This window comes from Silene latifolia, chromosome Y, assembly GCF_048544455.1.
Source record: "Silene latifolia isolate original U9 population chromosome Y, ASM4854445v1, whole genome shotgun sequence".
Taxonomy (NCBI): Eukaryota; Viridiplantae; Streptophyta; class Magnoliopsida; order Caryophyllales; family Caryophyllaceae; genus Silene; species Silene latifolia.
The window spans coordinates 2,833,341-2,841,252 of NC_133538.1; positions in this window are offsets into that span (position 1 = coordinate 2,833,341).

Genomic DNA, 7,912 nt, shown 5'->3' on the forward strand with positions numbered 1-7,912 from the left:
GATTCCAAGACAAATAAATTTCGTCTTCTCCAAGCTACAAAGAAAGAAGCCCTTCCTTCGAAAAATACCGGCTTCTCCCTGCTCAATCTAAAAAGTGTAATTACTAGTTTAGCCCTTAGTTAACCCTAATGCATCCACCTAATTTCCACTATAAATACCCCATTAGTCTAATTAGAAGAGGATGTTCTTCTTATCAATATTTAGAGTAGTTAATATCAATCAAATCTCTCTTTAGTATTGTAATCAACAATTAATCAAGTTCTAATACAAGTTTTATTTCCTTAATCTCTCTTTTGTTCATCCTTTATTTTGGATAATTCAAGATTATTTGGGTTATTATTGGGAGATTGACAACCTCTCAATCAAGCATCAAGTACTTCTTTTATTCTTTGCTTTATTATTGGAATCATTAGTAGGTATAATTCTCTTAATCCCTTTTTAATTATTGTTAATTACTTTCATTTATTCATCATGTTTCCTTTTGTTGGTATGATTGACAACCTTGCTAGCATGATCAACATGATAATGAGTGAGTAGTGACTTAGCTAGGGTTAATGGGTAATTAGGGGAAACTAACATAGGGAATGATTCATGCTTAAATTAATATGCTTTCATGGTTTATTTGCTTGCTTGTTTTGATCTCAACTCATGCACATGTTATGTTTGATGAAATGTGAGCCTATGAATCCTTGCATTTTTTACCCATCACCTTTCTTTTCAATGAGACTTGTAAGACATAAACCAACTCGAGTCTCATTAGACCATGCATGTTGTTGAGTAGGGAAGACTAAGTCGACTTGTAGGTGTTGTACAATCTAATCGATTCGGCTCCGGGACCCAAACTTTCCTAGGATTGTAAGATATAACCCAACTCAATCCATCACAACAATAATTGCTTGCTTATAATTTAAGAACATGTTTGTATGATCAATTCCCATGATTCCCCTATGACCCCATGACACCCTAGTGCTTTTTATCAATTGTTTACAACCCTTTTAATTCATCTTGCTTATTTATTTTCATTGCTATTTAGTTAGTGACCTTCTACATCAACCCAAATTGTGACACCCCTAAGACATCACTAGTTTCACTAGAAATCTCATCTCAATTCCCGTCCCTTGGGATCCGACCTTTACTTGCCTCTTTACTAATTGTAGAGTTGTTTGTGAAGCTATAAATTGTGTTTTGATTCGGACGTGACCCAACGACAACATCTATTAAATTGTGAACACGAAACGGACCGATCAAAAATGGCGCCGTTGCCGGGGACGGTGTTAACTTGATTTAGATTTTCTTATATTGTTATTAGTTGTGTCTTTCTTTGCCTTGGGGAAGTAAAACTCCTCTAGGTTTGTTCTAATTATTTTCAAGTTATTCGATATTTTGCAAGATGGACCTTATAGATTGTTTTGTAGAGGACCACTTAAGTATACCTTTCTTCAAAGATCCCATGCAAGCATTGGAAGCCTTGGAAGCAAGTGAGGCTAAAAATATGTATTGGGAATTGGAGGTGGATCTTTTTGAGGCCGCTCTAGCTAACAAAGAACTTACTCATGCACAATCCGTATTGGTGCATAACATCCTTGTGGAAGCATGTCAACCCATAGAAGATGAGCAATCCATCCTAGAAGATATTTTACAAGCTCAAGAGCATGAGGAACCCATCATGGAATTTGAATATGATGAGGTTGATGAGAATGAAGTTGAATATGCTATGAGAATGGAATGTCTAATGGAGATGGAGCAAATTCTCAATGAAACTCCAAAGGAGGAAAGTGAAGTACAAATTCCTACTTTAAAACCCCTTCCCCCAAATTTGAAATATGCTTACCTTGATGAATCAAAAACCAAACCCGTGATTGTTAATGATAGACTTGATGAGAACCAATTGGGAAAATTGCTTGATGTGTTGAAACAACATGAAAAGGCTATAGGTTATAGTTTAGATGACCTTAAGGGGATAAGTCCCAACTTTTGCATGCATAGAATTCATCTAGAGGAAGACCATAGACCTACCATTCAACCCCAAAGAAGATTGAACCCCCACATGCAAGAAGTTGTCAAAGGAGAAGTTATGAAATTGCTTGATGCGGGAATCATATATCCCATATCGAACTCTTTGTGGGTTAGCCCCGTCCAAGTGGTACCTAAGAAAGGAGGTACCACGGTAGTGACAAATGAAAAGAATGAACTAATACCCACAAGAATGATCACCGGTTGGCGTATGTGTATTGACTATCGAAAATTAAACTCCGCAACAAGAAAAGATCATTTCCCCCTACCATTCATTGACCAAATGCTTGAGAGGTTAGCCTCCAACAAATTTTTTTGTTACCTTGACGGGTATTCGGGATTTTTCCAAATCCCTATACACCCGGATGACCAACATAAGACCACCTTCACATGCACTTATGGTACTTTTGCATATAGGAGGATGCCTTTTGGTTTATGTAATGCCCCTGCCACTTTCCAAAGATGCATGATGAGTGTCTTCTTCGATTACTTAGAGACCATAATGGAAGTTTTTATGGATGATTTTAGTGTTTATGGAATGGACTTTGACTCATGTTTGCATAATCTTTCTCTTGTGTTGCAAAAATGTGAAGATGTTAGTCTTGTTTTAAATTGGGAAAAGTGTCACTTCATGGTCAATGAAGGAATTGTTTTGGGTCATTTAATTTCAGAAAAGGGCATCGAGGTCGATAAGGCTAAAGTTGAGGTGATAGAGAAACTCCCACCTCCCGTGAATGTTAGAGGGGTGAGAGGTTTTCTCGGTCATGCGGGTTTCTATCGCCGTTTCATAAAGGATTTTTCAAAAATAGCGAAACCCCTCACTCAACGTTTGCTTAAAGATGCCAAATTCCAATTCACTGATAAGTGTGTTGAAGCCTTTGATAGAATCAAGGAAGCACTAATCTCGGCACCGATTATCCAACACCCAAATTGGGAATTACCATTCGAGATTATGTGTGATGCTAGCAACTACGCCGTTGGAGCGGTTCTTGGCCAACGGGTAGGGAGAGCTCTTCACGCCATCTATTATATAAGCAAGACTCTTGACTCCTCCCAAGTTAATTATGATACCACCGAGAAGGAGCTTCTTGCCATTGTCTATGCTTTGGACAAATTCCGTTCCTACTTGCTTGGATCCAAAGTGATTGTATTCTCGGATCACCGTGCTCTCCGACATCTCTTGATAAAGAAGGAGGCAAAACCAAGATTGTTGAGATGGATTTTGAATCTTCAAGAATTTGACTTAGAAATAAGAGACAAGAAAGGAGACGAGAATGTAGTGGCGGATCATTTGTCAAGGATCCGGTTTCATGATGAAAATGGAGAAACCCCGATCAATGACTCATTTCCCGATGATATTTTGATGGCCATTCAAACACAACTCGAAAGGCACATCACCCCATGGTTTGCCGATTATGCTAATTATATTGTTGGAAAAGTACTCCCTCCAAATTTGAATCACAACCAAAGGAAGAGATTCCTATTCGAAGTGAAGAGGTACTTTTGGGACGACCCAAACCTCTACAAAGAATGTAGTGATGGGCTCTACCGAAGATGCATCCCTCAATGGGAAGTCCAAGGAATCTTGGAAGGATGTCACTCGTCACCTTACGGTGGGCACCATGGAGCAAGGAGGACCGTTGCGAAAATTCTTCAATCGGGCTTCTATTGGCCTACAATGTTTCAAGATACAAGAGAATTCATCATTCATTGCGATGCTTGTCAAAGAACGGGGAATATCTCTTGGAGGAACGAAATGCCACAAAGGGGCATTCTAGAGGTGGAGATCTTCGATGTTTGGGGAATCGACTACCAAGGTCCCTTTGTGACATCCAATGGGAATAAGTACATCCTTGTGGTCGTAGACTACGTCTCAAAGTGGGTGGAGGCCATTGCCACTCCAAATGATGATGCAAAAACGGTCACCAAGCTCTTCAAGAAGATAATCTTCCCAAGATTTGGAGTTCCTAGAGCGATCATGTAATACCCGCCCTTTTAGGTACCCTTTGACCATCTTTGACTGTCCTTGGGAACGGGAGTAGTCTTAGAAAAGTATGCCAAAAACCTGTTTGAGCTGCGTGTAAGAGTGGTACTCGATAGAGTAGAGGCTACTCGATCGAGTAGCTAGGGCACTCGATCGAGTAGGGGGCCACTCGATCGAGTAGGTTGGGTACTCGATCGAGTGCCGGGATTTCAAATGAGGGTTTTATATCGCGTTTTGTTAAATCCGCATATCACTTCCGCCACTTTCCTCCTATCCTTCAGTCGCCCCTTTCCCTTCCCTTTCACCTCAAAACCTCCATGGATGCCTCTTGAAGATTCTTATGCCTTAGGAGGGCGTCCCTTGAGTCGGGTAGCGGTCTTTTGCCTTGTCTCTCCCTAATAGGTATGTCATAATCATCATCCGTGCCTTTGTCTCTATAGTTAGGGTTTGCTTGTAGTAATAGATATTTGTATGGTGGTTATAGGCTTTGCTTGGTCGCCGGATATGTTATCTCGTCGCATGGATTGGTTGCGGTTGCTTAAAGGTAGGTTCGCCTACTCGGTTTCGTGGATGGTCTAGTGTGTCGGTCGTTGTGGTAGTATTGTGGTTGTTTGATATAGTAATTGTGTGTGTTGTGATTGTGGTTGTGATGGCTGTTGATGGTTCTCGAGATGCGTTCTCGGGTGAGTGGGGTCACTTGCGGGAGTGGCTTCACGCCCTAGTTTCGCCCTTCGTGGAACCCGCCACGAAAGGGGATGTGCACATTAATGAGCGGGGTTATCGCTCGTACGATGAGCGGGGCTTAGGTGGGAACGGCTGCGGTCCCCATCGGCAGGATCGGTCCAAAGGGACGATCGATGGATGTGTTTGGTTGGATTGTTGAGGTTGCAGTTGGGACTGGTGTCATTGCTTGTATTGTCGTTTGTAGTTGTCTCGTCTTGTCTCAGTACTGACCTTGTGTGGTTGTTTGTTTGTTATGTGTCTGCCGTGATCCCTTATGGTGAGCAGTCGGTCTTAGCAGGTGTTGGTGTTGATGATAGCCGAGTCCGGCGGGGATGAGTCTTCACGAGTTATGATGGTCATAGCGAGTAGTCCTTGAGTTGTACCTTTGTATTGTATTTTGGTTTAAATCACTTGTAATACCACTTAATGGTTCTTTTATTGATGTTTGATAGTTACTTTCCTCGGGCAACCGAGATGGTAACGCCCTTATATGCTAAGGAAGGCCTAGTTAAGGCTCCTCTGAATATGGGGGTGTTACAAAGTGGTATCGTAGCGACGATTTTGGAACTCCGTAACAAATGAACATAATGAATGTAGAGAGTCTAATAAAATGAACCTGGTGTATGTGTAATGGGAGCCCCGGCTGATGCTAGATTTTGGGTGAGTAGGCGCCCTCATTTCAAAATTTTGGCCCCATGACACTTAAGCCAGTCACATGGGATGGGAAGGTGGAGTCCGTGTGTCTATGTGCGCTATGTATGTTAATTGTGCCGGAGCTACCTCCGGTTAAGTTTTGTTAGAATTAATAGAGGTGTGATAGTAATGTTTGGGCCGAGTATGGTAATTAGTGACGGGATTATTGAAGCTCGTTGGATGATTAGTGAGCTTATAGGATAGCTAGGAGTTATGTGACGAGATTATACGTCACGGAGATGCGTGAAAGTGTGCATTTGAATGTGTAATATGAGTAGCGAACATGTAAGTGTTTGTCATAAAATTAATGATAATTATAGTATGGATGAGTAATGATTCGAATCACGGTATATGGTAATGTGTATATGCCTTATTAGCTAGTTGGAATTTTTCCGCTGCGAAATATTTGAATTATGCAAAATAGATTGCTTAGAATAACATGTAAGGCATAATTGATTAAGTGATTTGCAAAGTATATAATTATGTGATAAGTGAATATGGAGAATTAATGTGAACTATACGTTTCAAGTTGATGTAAACACGAGTTTAGTAATGGCATGAAAAGTAAGTTTAAATGTAATAAAATGACACGGCTAGATTTATACATAACTCGGTGACAGGTAGACCGAGTTGGGTAATTTGTATAACGTAACGTGATATGTCTCTTAGTTGTTGGAGAGTTGTAGTTTGTGTGACGATGGTTATAAAACGTGATTGAATGTGATGATTTGTGTCGAATTCCGAACTTAGTTGGAATCGACACGCGATGTTGTTTTTGCAGGAATCTTCAAGTTATTTCGTACCTATGATCGAGCACTTAATTATACTTGACCGAGTGCAAGTGCGTATTAGACCGAGTAGACCTCACTCGATCTAGTTAGGAGACTATAACGTCGGAGTGTGGGAAAATTCCTGCAGACACTCGACGATTTAGCTCCTACTCGATCGAGTAGGGTGGTACTCGATCGAGTACCCAAGGCACTCGATCGAGTAGGTTACTGTGCAGTAATTCCTACGGGTTTTCTTAAAACCCTTCATCTCTCTATTTCTTCTTCTATTTCCTCTATATCTCGACACTTTTACACCTAAACCACTCTCAATTCCTTATTTCCTCTCAGATTCTCTCTTTCTCTTGGGTTAATAGTGATTCTGGGGGTTGATTTTCTTGTTTAATTCGTTTCTTTACTTTACTAATCAATCAAGGTATGTGATTCTTCTTAATTTATGTGATTTGTTACTTTAAATGTGTTAAAATAGAGTAATAATCTGAAATTTTCGATTATAATGGTCAATTTGGTGCTCTTAATTGTTGAAACATGATTCACATGCTTTCTTGCTATGTTTGTTGGTGGTTAATTGCTGTAAATTAGATTAGAAATTGCAAAATTGAACCCGAAATTTCTAGGGTTTCCAAAATTGAAAACGATTTTTGGTTGTTTTACAATGGATAAATGGTAGTATTGAGCCTTAAGTACTGACTATAACATGTTGAAAGATAGATTTTGATGATTTTACCCTTAGAAAGTTGCCTTAAAACTCCGTCTTAAAAGTGCCTTATGGGAAATTCGTGACTTAGAATTAGAAAATTGATGTTGTAATTGACAATATAAGCATGAATTAAACTTCAATATGATAATAGGAACAATGATTGATGAATACATGCCACAATTTTCACAGCTGTAAAGACCGTCTGAAAGTTTTGATTGAGTTGTTTTACATAATGGTGAAGGGTGATATTGATTTGTCATAAATTATTCATTCTCTTGAACTAGTAACATGTAACTAGCAATGTACTAGAACAACCCTTAGAAGCGTGATAGGGTATTCAAATTACGGCAACATATGCGGCCATCATGATAATTACTTTCACCCCTATGCCTTATGAGTAGTAATAATATGAACTTGTGTGTTGAAATCGTATAAACTGCTAAAGAACATGTATACTTATTTCCATACCCAAAGTAACAACGTGAAATATGTGCTTCACATGCTGAGAATGGTTGGAAAATTTGTGTGTATCTAGCTGAGCAACTAAGTTTGGTGACATGATTTATGTGCTTCATATATGGAACTGGTTGATGAATTAGTAGACTTACTAAGTATATAGAACCCAAATTACATGAAGTATATGCTTGCATGTTTATATAAATTGTTTGAACATATGTCTAAAGCAGATGCCGAGACTAAACCTTGGAACCCGTCAGAGTAAACGGGGAAGGGTTGATCCACTTGAGAGGGGGAGGCTAGTGGACCGGTAGTACCCGCAGTTTCTGAGTACCCATCTGTTGTTTTCGTTGACTTTAAGCAAAGAGAGCGTTTTGTAGCTTTACAAAAACGCAAGATGAGACCCACAAAGTGTATAGACACCGGTGTGCTAGAAGAGTTGGAAATAGAGACGGATGTCCGTCATATTTTCGAGACCTTGGGGTTTACGGGTTTGTACAGGCTAAGGAAGCACACTTACCCTTTTCTTACCCTAGAATTCATGAGCTCTTTTAA